Source organism: Furipterus horrens, unplaced genomic scaffold, assembly GCF_987537825.1.
Source record: "Furipterus horrens unplaced genomic scaffold, mFurHor1.1.pri manual_scaffold_3, whole genome shotgun sequence".
In the NCBI taxonomy this organism is placed as follows: domain Eukaryota; kingdom Metazoa; phylum Chordata; class Mammalia; order Chiroptera; family Furipteridae; genus Furipterus; species Furipterus horrens.
The window spans coordinates 118,719,580-118,734,637 of NW_028327173.1; the positions used below are offsets into that span (position 1 = coordinate 118,719,580).

A 15,058-nucleotide genomic window follows, 5' to 3' on the forward strand; every position below is an offset into this window, starting at 1 on the left:
GATATGGCAGTAGAGTAAGGAATTGGAAGCAGTCCCGGTTCTGCCACTAGGTGTCATTTAACCTCTTGGAACCAGCTCCTTCCTCTAAATTAAATAAGGCTTGAAAAACATCTTCAGAAAAGAATGACTTACTAAGGCTAGAGCCAAAGCTGACTAAAGATAATGATGCATAGTTATCCAAACTCAGAGTTTGATGGTATTTTGTGATTGTTCCAATGGACTGTAACTTTATCTTAAACGTATAGGGAATTAAGAAAATGTTTTAAACAAGTATAGCAATCCAAGTACTCGGAGAAATGGAGCCAGCATTTTAAAATGTCTATAAATTAATGAGGGATCCATAATAGTTTAGATAACAGTTTACACGGAGATCACTTACTGTGTATTTCTAACTGGTTAAGGTGTCATACACAGAAGAGAACCAAGCTCTTTCCCCTCGTTTAGACTTCTACTAACCTCTTCCAAAGAAGAATAACATAAGCAATAGAACCAAAACTATTTCAATTCTTTAGGCCTAATGGTATTAAGTAAATTAAAAGTTACTTTACATCATTTGAACCCTCCAAAATCACTTTCAACTGAACTGACACCAAGATCGAGCCTGGCTGATATTTTCTGTAGTGTATGTACATGTATACTAATTGCAGTGAGCATTTTATTCTACAGCTTTTCTCTTAGAAGTTTCTTCGTCTAGGCTATACAAATAAACTGAGACTTTGCTGACATACTCAATTTGGCTATCTTAGTGCTCTCTCTGGACCTCTCAGTGATTGATTCATTTTCAAAATATTTATATATTGATAGATTGAGTCAAGTGACCAACATGAATCTAAATTACCTATTGTGGCAGCCAACCAAAATAGTGCTGATGGTTCAATGCAGTTAAGCAAATACTGTCACATATATATTTTAATAGAAAATATTGAAATATTATTTTTATTAATTACCCCTTTATACAATATGAGACCAATTGTGTCAGTACTCATTTAACTCATACATTTCAGATTGTGAAGAATCATCTGACCTTATGCTAAAACAAAAAAGTTAATGATTAACATGCACACCACAATCTTCTCTAATCTGCGTTCAAGTAAAGTAACTGCAAAATGGAATACTGATGAGCAGAATTCCCTTATTCCAGAAGTCTATTGACTTCACTTTGCACTCCCTCAGTGGCTCATGTAAAACTCAAGCCTCTGCTTCTTGCATAGCTCAAGGGCATGCTATTGACACATGCAGAATTTCAATTAAAGTTGAATTTTTATAGTACATATATTTAAATATAATTTATTTTAATTCTAACATCCCTATTTATTAATGTAAATTGATTGTACAATTTGGCACAAAAGTATTTTTTATATACATTGTTTAAATTCAGGAAATATAATGGCTAAAATCTAGGGGGAAAATTGACAGTGACTGGCAGAAAAATGTGTAAACAAATTGTGATGTATGTAAAATGGAGATACACTTTACAATTAAAAATTAATGGACTATAAATAAAATATTTAAAAAAAATGGACTGCTGGTATCTTATGAAAATCTGGATGAATATCAATATCTTTAAGGTGGGCAAAAGAAGCCATACAAAAAGAATACACAGAGCATAATTTCTCCCAAATGAACTTTACAAAAAGCAAATCCAACTTATAGTAAAGAAAGTAGATCACATCTTGCTATGGTTGGCATGGGTGCTTGGGGAAGGACTATGGAAGGACTATCAGGGTACAGAATTTATTATAAAATAGCTTGAAAATCTTTTTGAGTGATTGATGAAAATATCCTATACCTTGATGTAAGTTGTTATTACATGGGCATATACATTTGTCAAAACTTATTAAACTATACTTATAAACTCTGCATAAAATTTTAGTGGCTATATGTGTAAATTAAACATATAAAAATTAATAACATGGTACAGAAGGTCTCCTCTGGATTCTGAAAAATTTACAGAGAATAATGAACAGCAAACCTTGCCAAATAGCCCCTTTATTACTCCTCAAAATTTTACTCTTTCTAACAATTCTGAAAATTATTTCCTTTCTCTAAGCTTTTTAAAAGTATATTTTATTGATTATATTGTTACAATAGTTCCAATTTTTTCCCCTTTGCTCCCATCTTCCCAGCATTCCCCCTCCCCCAGCAGTTACACCCTTCCCCAGTCCATGTCCATGGGTCATACATACAAGTTCTCTGGCTTCACCCTTTCCTATATTATTCTTTTTAAAAATAATTATTTTTTTTAACAATAAAAATAACAATCCCTCCCTCTCAGACTTAAGACCATTTATAATCTTATAAAGGACAATGGGCGAAAGTCTCGAGCTCCTCTAGCTGCTTCAAGCTGGACATGGTCGTCATCCTACCTACCCTAGGGTCCAGAAATCCCTAATAAGGGTGGGTGTGTGGAGGGGAGGGTGGCCTTCCCACATGGGGAAGGATCGTGCAGACTCCAGGTCAGCTGGCTGTCCCTGGACAATGGCAGGCTTGGTTTAACAGGCTGGCATTCTTATTGTGTTCTGGGGGCAACAGGGTTAAAGGACATCATTCAATCCATAACCACTTGATGACAAAAGGCAGGGATTAATTTTTCAATGTCCCACATTAAGGAAAAAAAGGGCTTTTGAAGGAAGGTGTGCCAGGCACGTCACACCTGTCCAAAACCCTTCTGCCCATTATACTTAGTTTGGGCTGAGGGAAATATTTTAGGTTTCTCCCCCTCTCAGACCTCTGGGCCCTTTCTGTCCAAGCCATTAGATAGAAAAGAGAAACCAGTTTTAAAGTGAAGCTCACAGACCACTCCATTCTTCACCAACCCAGCCACTTAGTTCAGCCAAACTGTTGAGTCTCAGGAGGCAGCGATGCAGACAGGACTAAGTGAGGCCTATACACACAAACAATCACTCAGGTAATGAGATCATAGGCTTATGCCCTCTGGTTCAATTTTGCTATTTCTTTGTGTTGTTCATTAGTCTCTTTTAATATATAATAGCATAAGGTATTTTTCTTTCATTGCCTGGCTTATTTCACTAAGCATAATTCTCTCTAGTTCCATCCATGTTGTTGCAAATGGTAGAAGTTCCCTCTTTCTTTCTGCTACATAGTACTCCATTGTGCAAATGTACCACAGTTTTTGGATCCATTCATCTATAGATGGGCACTTAGGTTGTTTCCAGCATGTGAGTATTGTAAACAGGGCTGCTATGAACATAGGGGTGCATAGGTTCTTTTGAATTGGTGTTTCAGGATTTTTCAGATACAATCCTAGCAATGGAATTTCTGATTCAAAAGGCAGTTCCATTTTTAGTTTTTTGAGGTAATTCCAAACTGTTTTTCATAGCAGCTGCACCAGTCTGCATTCCCACCAGCAGTGTACCAGGGTTCCCTTTTCTCCCTATCCTCACCAGCACAAGTTATTTGTTGATGATGGCCATTCTGACTGGTGTGAGGTGATATCTCATTGTGGTTTTTATTTGCATCTCTGATGGCTAATGATGTAGAACATTCTTTCATATGTCTATGGACCCTCTGTAAGTCCTCTTTGGAGAAGTGTTTTTTCAGGAACTTTGCCCATTTTTTAATTGGGTTGTCTGTCTTCTTGTTGTTGAGTCATATAAGTTCTTTATATATTTTGGAGATCAATCCCTTGTCTGAGGTATCATTGGCAAACATAGTTTCCCATATGGTTGGTTCCTTTTTCATCTTGCTGATGTTTTCTTTTGCTGAGCAGAAACTCTTTAATTTAATGTAGTTCCATTTGTTTATTCTTTCCTTTATTTCCCTTGCCTTAGGAAATATATCAGTGAAAATGTTGCTCCGTGGGATATCTGAAATTTTCCTCCCTTGTTTTCCTCTAGGACTTTTATAGTGCCATGGCTTACATTTAAGTTTTTGATCCATCTTGAGTTTATTCTGGTGTATGGTGGAAGTTGGTGGTCTAGTTTAATTGTTTTTCATCTCCAGTCTAGTTCTTTCAACACCATTTGTTGAAGAGGCTCTTCTCACTCCATATTATATCCCTTCCCCCTTTGTCATATATTAATTGAGCATATAGAACTGGGTTTATTTATGGGCTCTCTATTATGTTCCATTGATCTATATTTCTGTTTTTATGCCAGTACCAGGCTCTTTTGATTACCATGACCTTGTATTGTGAGTCTTCCTACTGTGTTCTTCTTCCTCAAGATTGCGGTGGCTATTAGGGCTCTTTTTTTGTTCCATACAAATTTTTGAAATATTTGTTTTAGGTCTGTGGAATATGTCATTGCTATTTTAATAGGGATTGGGTTGAATCTGTAAATTGCTTTGGGTAGTATGGACATTTTGATGATGTTGATTCTTCCCATCCATGAACATGGAATATGCTTCCATTTATTTGTTTCTTCTTTAATTTCATTCTTCAGTGTTATGTAGTTTTCTGAGTATAGGTTTTTTACCTCCTTGGCTTAGTTTATTCCTAGGTGCTTTATTTTTCTTGTTGCTATGGTAAATGGGATTTTTCTTTTAGTTTCTATCTCTAAAATTTTATTGTTAACATACAGAAATGCCTTCAATTTTTTAACATTGACTTTGTACCCTGCTATTTAGCCAAATTCACTTATTAGGTTGAGTAGTATTTTTGTGGAGTTTATAGGATTTTCTATGTACACTATCATGTCGTCTGCAAATAGTGAGTTTTACTTCCTCTTTTCCAATTTGAATGTTTTTATTTCTCTTTCTTGTCTGCTTGCTGTGGCTATAACTTCCAAGACTATGTTGAATAAGAGTGGGGAGAGTGAACATCCTTGTCTTGTTCCTGATCATAGGGGGAATGCTTTCAGTTTTTGCCCATCGAGTACGATGTTGCCTTCAGGTTTCTCGTATATGGCCTTTATTATGTTATGTTGAGATATGCTACCTCTATTCCCATTTTGCTGAGAGTTTTCATTATAAATGGGTGTTGCACTTTATCAAATGCTTTTTCTGCATGTATTAATATGATCATGTGATTTTTGTCTTTCATTTTGTTTATGTGGTGTATTACATTTATTGATTTGCGGATATAAACCATCCTTGCATCCTGGGATGAATCCCACTTGATCATGGTGTATAATCTTTCTAATGCGTTGCTAGATCCGGTTTGCCAATATTCTGTTGAGGATTTTAGCATCTACATTCATCAGCGATATTGGCCAGTAGTTTTTTTTCTTTTTTGTGTCTTGACCTGGTTTTGGAATCAGGGTAATACCGGCTTCATAGAACGAGTTTGGGAGTCTTCCCTCGTCTTAGATTTTTTGTAATAGTCTGAGGAGGATAGGAGTTAATTCTTTCCTAAATGTTTTGTGAAATTCGCCTGCAAAGCCATCTGGTCCAGGGCTTTTGTGTGCTGGGAGTTTTTTTATTACTGCTTCAATTTCACTAGTTGTTATTGGTCTGTTTAGGTTTTCTGTTTCTTTTTGATTCAGTTTTGGAAGATTATATGTTTCCATAAATATGTCCATTTCCTCTAGGTTGTCAAATTTCTTGCCATACATCTGTTCATAATAATTTCTTATAATCCTTTGTATTTCTGTGGTATTGGTTATGATTTTTCCTCTTTCATTTCTGATTTTATTTATTTGAGTCCTCTCTCTTTTTTTCTCAATGAGCCTGGTTAAAGTCTTGTCGATTTTGTTTATCTTTTCAAAGAACCAGGTCCTAGTTTTGTTGATCTTTTGAATTGTTTGTTTAGTCTCTATGTCATTTAATTCTGCTCTACTCTTGATGATTTCCTTCCTTCTACTCACTCTAGGCTTTGTTTGTTGTTGTTCTTCTCTTTCTTTTAGATGTAGGGTTAAATTTTATTTGAGATTTTTCTTTTTTAGGTAGGCCTGTATTGTTATGAACTTTCTTCTTAGGACTGCTTTCACTATATCCCATAGGTTTTGGGTTGTTGTGTGTTCATTATCATTCATTTCCAGAAACTTCTTAATTTCTTCTTTGATGTTATTGTTAACCCATTCATTATTTAATAACATGTTATTCATTCTCCATGAGTTTGAATGTTTTTGAGTTTCTTCCTTGAGGTTGATTTCCAGTTTCAAACCATTGTGATCTGAGAAGATGCTTGACATAATTTCAATTTTCTTGAATTTGTTGAGGCTTGTTTTGTGTCCTACCATGTGGTCTATCTTTGAAAATGTTCCATGTGCCCTTGAAAAGAATGTATATTTTGCTTCTTTGGAGTGAAAGTTTATATATATATATCAACTAAGTTCATTTGATCTAAAGTGTTATTCAATGCCTCAATATCTTTGATGCTTCTTTGCTTCGAAGATCTGTCCATTGTTGACAATGGGGTGTTAAAGTCCTCTACTATACATGTTTTTCTGTCTATATCTTTCCTGAAGTCCTTCAAAATTTTCTTTACTTATTTGGGTGCTCCTAAGGTGGGTGTGTATATGTTTACAAGGGATATACCATCTTAATGGATTTTTCCTTTAAGTATTATGAAATGTTCTTTGTCTCTTTTTTTGGCCTTTGCTGTGAAATCTGTTTTGTCTGATATAAGTCTTGCTACCCCAGCTTTTTTTTTCATGTCCATTTGCTTGAAATACTTTTTTTAATCCCTTCACTTTCAGTCTGTGTAGGTCTTTTGTTCTAAGGTGGGTCTCTTGTAGACACCATATATGTGGGCCATGCTTTCTAATCCATTCAGCTATGCTATGTCTTTTGATTGGAACATTTAATCCATTTACATTTAAGGTTATTACTGATAGGTACTTATTCATTGTCATTCCCTCCCCCCTTCGTACTTGTATTTCTCTCTGTCTCTCTCTGTTTCTTCATCTTCTTAAAGCAGACCCTTTAGCATCTCTTGCAATGCTGGTTTGGTGGAGATGTATTCTTTTAGCCTTCTTTTGTCTTAGGAACTCCTTATTTCACCTTTCACCTTCCATTTTGAATGAGAGCCTTGCTGGATAGAGTAGTTTTGGTTGTAGGCCTTTTTTTTTTTTCATTGTTTGGAATATTTTTTGCATTTGCTTCTGACTTGTAGTGTTTCTGCTGAGAAATCTGGTGATAGCCTTATTGGAGCTCCCTTGTATGTTATTAGTTGTTTCTCTCTTGCTGCTTTTAGGATTCTCTCTTTGTCTTTGAATACTGCCATTTTAATTATGATGTGTCTTGAAGTGGGCCTGTGTGGGTTCATCTTCATTGGGACCCTCTGTGCTTCCTGGACTTGCGTGACTCTTTCTTTCATCATGTTAGGGTAGTTTTCTGTCAGTTTTTCAAAGAGGTTTTCTATCCCTTGCTCTTCTTCTTCTCCTTCTGGAATTCCCATGATACAAATATTATTACGTTTTATGTTGTCCTACAGCTGTCTTAAAACCTGTTCATTCTTGTTCAGTCTTTTTTCATTTTGTTGCACTATCTGGGAGCTTTTGTCTACGTTGTCCTCCAGCTCGCTGATCCAATCTTCTGCTTCCTCTAGTCTGCTTTTAATTCCTTCTACTGTGTTCTTTAATTGAGAAATTGTATTCTTCATTTCCTCCTGGCTCTTATTGATAGCTCCTATGTTCTTTTTCATGCTGGTGTAATTCTCAGTAAGTTCCTTATAGTTTCCCTGAAGTTTTTTGTAGTTTTCCTTGAGCTCACAGAGCTCATTGAGCTTCTCCATAATCCATGTTTTGAATTTCATATCTGATAGTTTGCTTCCCTCTATTTCATTTAGCACTCTTTCTGGGATTCTTCCTTTCCTTTCAATGGGGGGTAGTTTCTCTCTCTCCCCATTTTTGTGATTCTTATTGTTTGTTGCTGCTTCTTAGATTGATCTTCACTTCCTGGATCTGCCCCTGGTTGTGTCAGATCGTTTACCAGTCTGGGCCTCACCAGCCTGTTGGAGACTGCCAGGGATCTACTGCCTTTGTCTGTCTCCTTTAGTTGTTAATCTCCCTTTATCTAAGTTTTAAAATATTTTCTTCTCTATAGAAGAGAGTTATATTATATGCCACTTCCCTTTAACCCCGGCCTCAACCTGTCTCATAAATAAACTCATTTTTGATTTTCTGAAGTGAATTAATATTTCCTAGATTTCCTCTAATTGCCAAGAACCCCCAAAAATTAAGATTACAAGACAAAGAGAGAAGAAAAAAAAAAAGAAAAGAAAGAAAGAGGACAGTAAAGAAACTTATATTTTATTTAAAATAATTATCATTGTGTTATTTTACTATTATTCTTAATTAAAATGTATGATATATTCTCTATTAACAAAAGATGTAAACCTATAAGGTGAAAACCGTCATGCACTGTTAGTGGGGATGCAGATTGGTGCAGCCACTGTGGAAAGCAGTATGGAGACACCTCAAAATTAAAAATGAAACTGCCTATGGCCCAGAGATTCTATCTCTTAGAAATTATCTGAAGAATCTTAAAACATTAATTTGAAAGAATATATGTACCTTTATGTTGATTGCTGCATTATGCACAGTAGCCAAGATCTGGAAGCAACCCAAGTGTCCATCAGTAGATGAGTGGATAAAAAAATATATGCTACATTTATAAAATGGAATACTACTCAGTTGTAAAAAAAAAAAAAAAAAAAAAGAAGAAGAAGGAAATTTTACTCTTTGTGACAGCATGGATGGACCTGGAGAGCATTATGTTAAGTGAAATAAGCCAGTCAGACAAGGGTATGGACAACAATGTGGTGAATGCCCATGTGGGGCGCAGCATGGGAGAGGTTGTGGAGGGTAAAAGGGGGATAAATGGTGATAGAAGGAGACTTGACTTGGGGTGGTGAACACACAATACAGTGTACAGATGATGTGTTGTAGAATTGTGCTCCTGAAAACTATATAATTTTATTTACCAGTGTCACCCCAATAAATTCAATTTAAAAAAGATAAAAAGCATGCCAAATCAAAATTATTCATTGTCATAGCTTTACTATATTTTTTCTTTCTCCTATTTTTTCACAAAACTGGGATTTTCCTAAAGGGGGAGTTCAATTTTGTTTCATCAAACCTTATTACCAATAAGTAAATAATAATTGTTTGTAGCCCCAGGATTATTTCAAGAAGTCTTCACCATCCTCTCCTCATCCTTCTTCCTATATCATACAGCTAGGAGTAATTCCACTTAATATACATTTTGCAGCTCTATTATACCACTAATCAAAGTTTGCCTGGGTATCAAGACCATCTCCTAAATGAGTGAATTGGAATAGTTGAATTCAATACTCCATGCTTCCTGGTTGTTTTTTAGCTGAGGCTTAGATACACTAATGACACAAATCTGGTCACACATTTGGTTTGCTTGTGCAAAATAGTCTGTCCCTCATCCTGCCTGCTAATTAAATATATACAAATAAGACAGATGAATGCAATGGACAATGAAGTCCTCAATGGAAAGAGGCCTACAAGGATGGGTAATAAAGTTTATAGTCACAGAAAAATAACTTAAATAGAAAACTCTGTCATGGCTCAGAAGAGTTGGCAAAAGTGCCTGAGAGAGGAGGTAGTCAGTATATGACTTTTACACACTCACATCCTTTGATGTATACACTAGTGTCAGTATATACCTTATACTTTCTACACCCATGCTATAAATCCCACATGGTTATTTCTGCTATAAATAGGTAATTATCTTTGAAGGAGATTAAAAACGTAAAAATGTCTTCTATATTACCCACATCTTTTCTGTTTTGGGAGCTATTTATTTCTTTGCATAAGTCTATAATTCCATTTGATATTATTTTTGTTTGAGTTAAATAATTTCTTTTAACACTTCTCATGGTTCAGATCTAGAGTGGTTATACTAGATCCTTTATCTTTTGCTTATTTGATATTTCATACTTGACTTTGAAAGGTATTTTATTTGCATATATAAATCTAGGTTAACTTTCCCCCCTTTATCTCTATGTATCTAATTTTTTTTAAGTAATTATAGATTCAAGGGAAGTAACCAAGAAATGTACAGCGAGGTCACATATCTGCCTTCACTCACGCTCTGCCAATGTTTAACATGTCGCATTATACAAACAGTAGGAAAGCCAGGAATGTGACAGTGGTACAATCCAAAGGTTGTATTCAGTTCTCACCTGTTATGTAGCCACTGATCTGTGTGTGAATTTGTGTTTATATGTATGTAAAAATCTATGAAATTTTATTGCATATGCATCCATGCAACTACCATCACAATTAAGTTATAAACTAGCATCATCAAAAGGCTCCCTCATGCTGCTCCTTTAATAGGTATCCTCACCTCTTTCATTTCTAACCCCTCACAATTACAAATGTTTTCCATTTCTATAACAATGTCATTTTATAAATATTATATAAGTAGAATCATACAGTATATATTCATTTGAAATTATCTTTTTTCACAGATCATAATTCCCTTAAGTTTTCTATGTCTTAATATTTGGTTCCTTTTAATTGCTGAGAAGTATTTCATCATAAAGTTGTAGTATATGTTTGTTAAGTCATATAATGCTAGAAAAGTTTTTACTTTTTCTTTAATTTTGAAGCACTTCAAATATGTCATTTGTTGTTTTCTGGATACAGTAGCGTTGATTCTGATGAGCATATCTGTTTATTTTTGTTTTGATTTTCTTTACATACTGTGTCATTAATATTTTTCTGTTTAAATCTGTTATAAAATATTATCTTTAAGAGAAATGCAGGGTTGAAGGAGAGAGTATAGGTGGTATAAATGGTGATGTAGAGATCTAACTTTTGAGGTGGTGAACACACTATAGAATATATAGAAAATGTATTATAGACTTGTATACCTGAAACCTGTATAAACCTATATAACTTAATTAGCAAATGCCGCCCTAATAAATTCAATAAATAAAAAAATTATATTTATCAATAATGTCCTAAAACTAATGTATGATATGCTGTCAGGTCCAAAACCCCTGAATAGCGAGGTGGGCTCTGGTCCAGTGGTGAAGAAAACTTCTGTGGAGCCTTGGGGCTTTCTTGGTGTGGCATGGCCAAGAGTGCTGGTGGTACACTCTAGCGCCTGCTCTACAGCGCCATGGGCTTATATACACTTGTTACACAAAGGTGGCTTCTAGCCAAATAGTGTCGTCACCTGCTGAATCAGCTACCGGAAGTGGTTACACAACTCTTGTGGAATCAGCTAACTGGACGTCACAACCTGAAAGTTGGCCCAACTCCATGTTGAAACCCGAAACCTTGCCCACATATAGCCAGGCCTTTCCACTGACATATGGGCTGGAATGTATGTGGTTTTATTTTTGTTTGTTTGTTTGTTTGTTTTTTTAATTTTTTAATCCAGCTTGGGACTTACAGACTAAATTGGAAGTATGAGTTTATTTCATACATTTTGAAAACTTTTAGGCTATTATTTATGCAAATATATTTTCTTCCCTTCTAGACCCTTCTTATTGAATTCCAATTACACATGCATTACTATAGTTAATATTGTCTACAAGTTTACAAGTTACTAATGCTGTTAATTATATTTTCAGCATAATTAAATGTCAGGTAAACAGTCATTTTCTATGATTAATTTGGATATGATTAGATTCTATTGATATAGCTTTAAATTGTGTCTACTCCATTAAAGATACTACCTAGAATACATTTTATTTCTTATATTTCGTTCTTTTCTATATGTTTATTACTCTCTTTACATTTGTTTTTATTTAAATCATTGAACACATTTAAAATCTCTATAGATTTATGTTCTATGAATTTATGGTTAAGAATTATGTCCCTATTGACTATTTTTCTCATTTTATGGGTCATATTTCCCTGCTTCTTTGTCTGATTAGTAATTTTGATACAGAATATTCTTAAAATTATATTTTCAAAAACTGAATTTAAAAATTAAAGTGTTTAATTTTGTTCTGGCAGACAATTAAGTTATTTACAGGTTGGATAAACGTTTTGAAGCTTATTGATAGACTTTTTTTTAGTGCAGTTCTCGACTAAATCATGTAGCCTACTGCTAAGCAGTGAAACTTTCTGATGTCTAGTGACTGCCAGGTATATTCAAAAAGTTGTTCTACTCTAGCAAGTGTAAACTTGAATGATTCACAAGCCTCTCTGAATTCTAGGAATTTTGTGATTCATGGTTTTCCATCAATTATTCTTTCCTGGCATTTGTTCTTTGCCTGAATTCATGGAACTTCAGTCCGTGGATATACAGATAGATATTCATTCAGAGACTGAAGAGGATGCTTTACTGATTTCTGAAGTTCTCTTTCTGTGTATCTCTCCTTCCCAGACCTTCCCTAAAAAGTCAAGTATAGTCTGCCTCCTTCAACTGTTCATTGTCTCTTCAATTCAATAAGCTTTCTGGGCTCTGTGTCTTTTACCCTTCCAACTTTGCAGTCTGGAAGTTGTCTCCAGCAGAAAGCCACAGCTTTCTAGGTCTCTTGTTTATTTTCCTCCACTCAGTGATAAATCACAGTTTTTTTGCTGGCCATTGTCCAGTGTTTGAAAACTATTATCTAATACTTGTACAGTTTTCTGGATTTTTATAGTAGAAGTATGGGTATTGATTTTATTTGCACTTAAAAAAATCAAATTTGTGCTATTTTTGAGGGGTTTTCTTTATTGCAATGGGTACAAATAAAAAGGTAACTATATTTACCTAGATTACTCTAATAATAATTAGTAATAACATAGTAATAATTAGAAGTAGAAGCATCATAATAACCGGTAACAGTAATAACTGCTCCCAAATAACCATCATTTACTCTACACTTGGTAAAGTATACTTAATCTTCTCATTGATATAATACTATGATTATGATAATTTTTAGTCTTTCCAAGGATGACGGTACTGATGTTCAAATTACATAGAAGATTTTATGTCATATATCTAAAAAATTAGAGCATTGCAATTATATTTAACAATTATTCTTGAGTCGCTACCATTTTAAGCCTGGGAAATACAGCAATGAAACAAAACAAAATATCATGTGGCTTACATTCTAGTGGCCTGGCTTTGATTATCGGGTTTGAAAATAGATCTGTAATTGAGCACTTTGCAGCACCTGCCCTGTTATTGCTATTGTACAAAGTCCCATCACCTCAAACATGAGTTATCACAATGGCCTGGTATAGATTTTTGTTCCAAAATTTAAGTGACTTAATTTTCTCCTTTACTTTAGAATCTCCCTTATTGTCTATCATAGCATTGTTAGTGTACAAGTGCTTAGTGCATAAAAATACGCTAATTTGTTGAATTAATTAATGTTTTCCAACTTCAAAATTCTCTCATGTCCGTTATTTCTGCTCGCTAGGTTTAATAAGCTTTGTCACACATATATGTGTTTGTATAATTGTCAATAACTGAAATCAAAGGACATTATGCTTTGTAAATTTTAAATGCAATAATAACTAAATGAGAATGTAAACTAGTTGTTGACAACCGGTATAAGAGGGTTAGGAAAGCAGAGCATATCTGAGAGCACTTACACAGTAATTTATTGGAAAATGAATAAGTAGGCTCCCGCCCGCCTCGTAAATGGCTGATTGTTGCAAGAAACATCAAAGGAAATTGACGATGTCTATGAAAAATACAAGAAAGAAGATGATTTAAACCAGAAAAAGCATCTGCAGCAGCATCTCCAGAGAGCATTAATCAATAGCCAAGAATTGGGAGATGAAAAAATTCAAATTGTCACACAAATGGTCGAATTGGTGGAAAATCGGGCAAGGCAAATGGAGCTACATTCACAGTGTTTTCAAGATCCTACTGAAAGTGAACGAGGCTCAGAGAAAGTAAAACTGGATTCCAGCCAACCAGAAAGGTCGTCAAGGAGACTCCGAAGACAGCGCCCCAGTGAAAGCCGTGACTAATGTCACATGACTAATGGTATTGAAGACTGTGATGATCAGCCACCTAAAGAAAAGAAATCCAAGTCAGCCAAGAAAAAGAAACGCTCCAAGGCCAAGCAGGAAAGGGAAGCATCACCTGTTGAGTTTGCAATAGACCCCAATGAACTTACATACTGTTTATGTAACCAAGTGTCTTATGGGGAGATGATCAGATGTGACAATGAACAGTGTCCAGTTGAGTGGTTCCACTTTTCGTGTATGTCACTTACCTATAAACCAAAGGGGAAATGGTATTGCACAAAGTGCAGGGGAGATAATGAAAAAAAAAAAATGGACAAAAGTACTGAAAAGACAAAAAAGGAGAGAAGATCGAGGTAGTGAAGGTCATCCACATTTTAAAGGGTTATTTGTCTTTTATATAATACTTTCAGGATTTACTTTCAGAAACTGTTTTAGGGTAAATGCATAAGACTATGCAATAATTTTTAATCATTAGTATTAATGCTGTATTAAAAGTTGTACTTTGAAAAAAATGAATAAGTATTGAGAATCTAGAGACAAAAGAAAATTAATATATATAGCATAATGCTACAATATCTAAGAGGTAGTAAAGTAGTTATGAAAAAGGAGAAGAAACCACTATGATTATGTTTAGTTTATCCTCTGCAATTCATTTCCTGTTATTTGAAACAGTAAAAAAAGAAGAAGGAGAAGAAGAAGAAGAAAACTTAACCAGGATGATGAATATTAATAAGAATAAATTTTTCTATATTTTATATTTAAAAAAGAGATTAGTAAAGGGTCAGGAATAATTTAGTTGGGAGAAATAGAAACCATTATTCATCATGATGGCTGAGACTTTTTAAAAATTACATGTGCAGAGTGCAACTATGTGCAAAAACTGAGGCACAGAAATATTATGTGACTGATTTATTTATCCTAACCTGTCTGATGTCCTCCTATTCTGATAAACAAGACTTTGGGCCAAAGAGCTTTTGAAAAAATTAACTTCACTCTACATCAAAATACTCTACTAAAACTTTGCCAGTATTTTACAGAGTAGTTCTTCATGTTCTCTCTAGAAGATGGGGTGATAGATCATGCTGCTAGCATGGTCAAAACCAGAATATGTGAAAAATATGATCTGTCCCCCTGGAGTCAGACCTTGTAAATATGATACAAAATTCCTTGATAAACTAATATAAAATAATATATAATGTGCTCCTTCTGGAGAAGCTACCTTTTGATGGTAGAAAATACAATGGTAGGGTAATTTG

General features: G+C 34.6%; 1 pseudogene; it reads left to right on the plus strand.

Moving 5' to 3' along the window:
* The first annotated feature begins 8,650 nt into the window (after positions 1-8,650).
* Positions 8,651-14,282, plus strand: LOC150015823 (inhibitor of growth protein 2-like; annotated as a pseudogene).
* Positions 14,283-15,058: the final 776 nt, after the last annotated feature.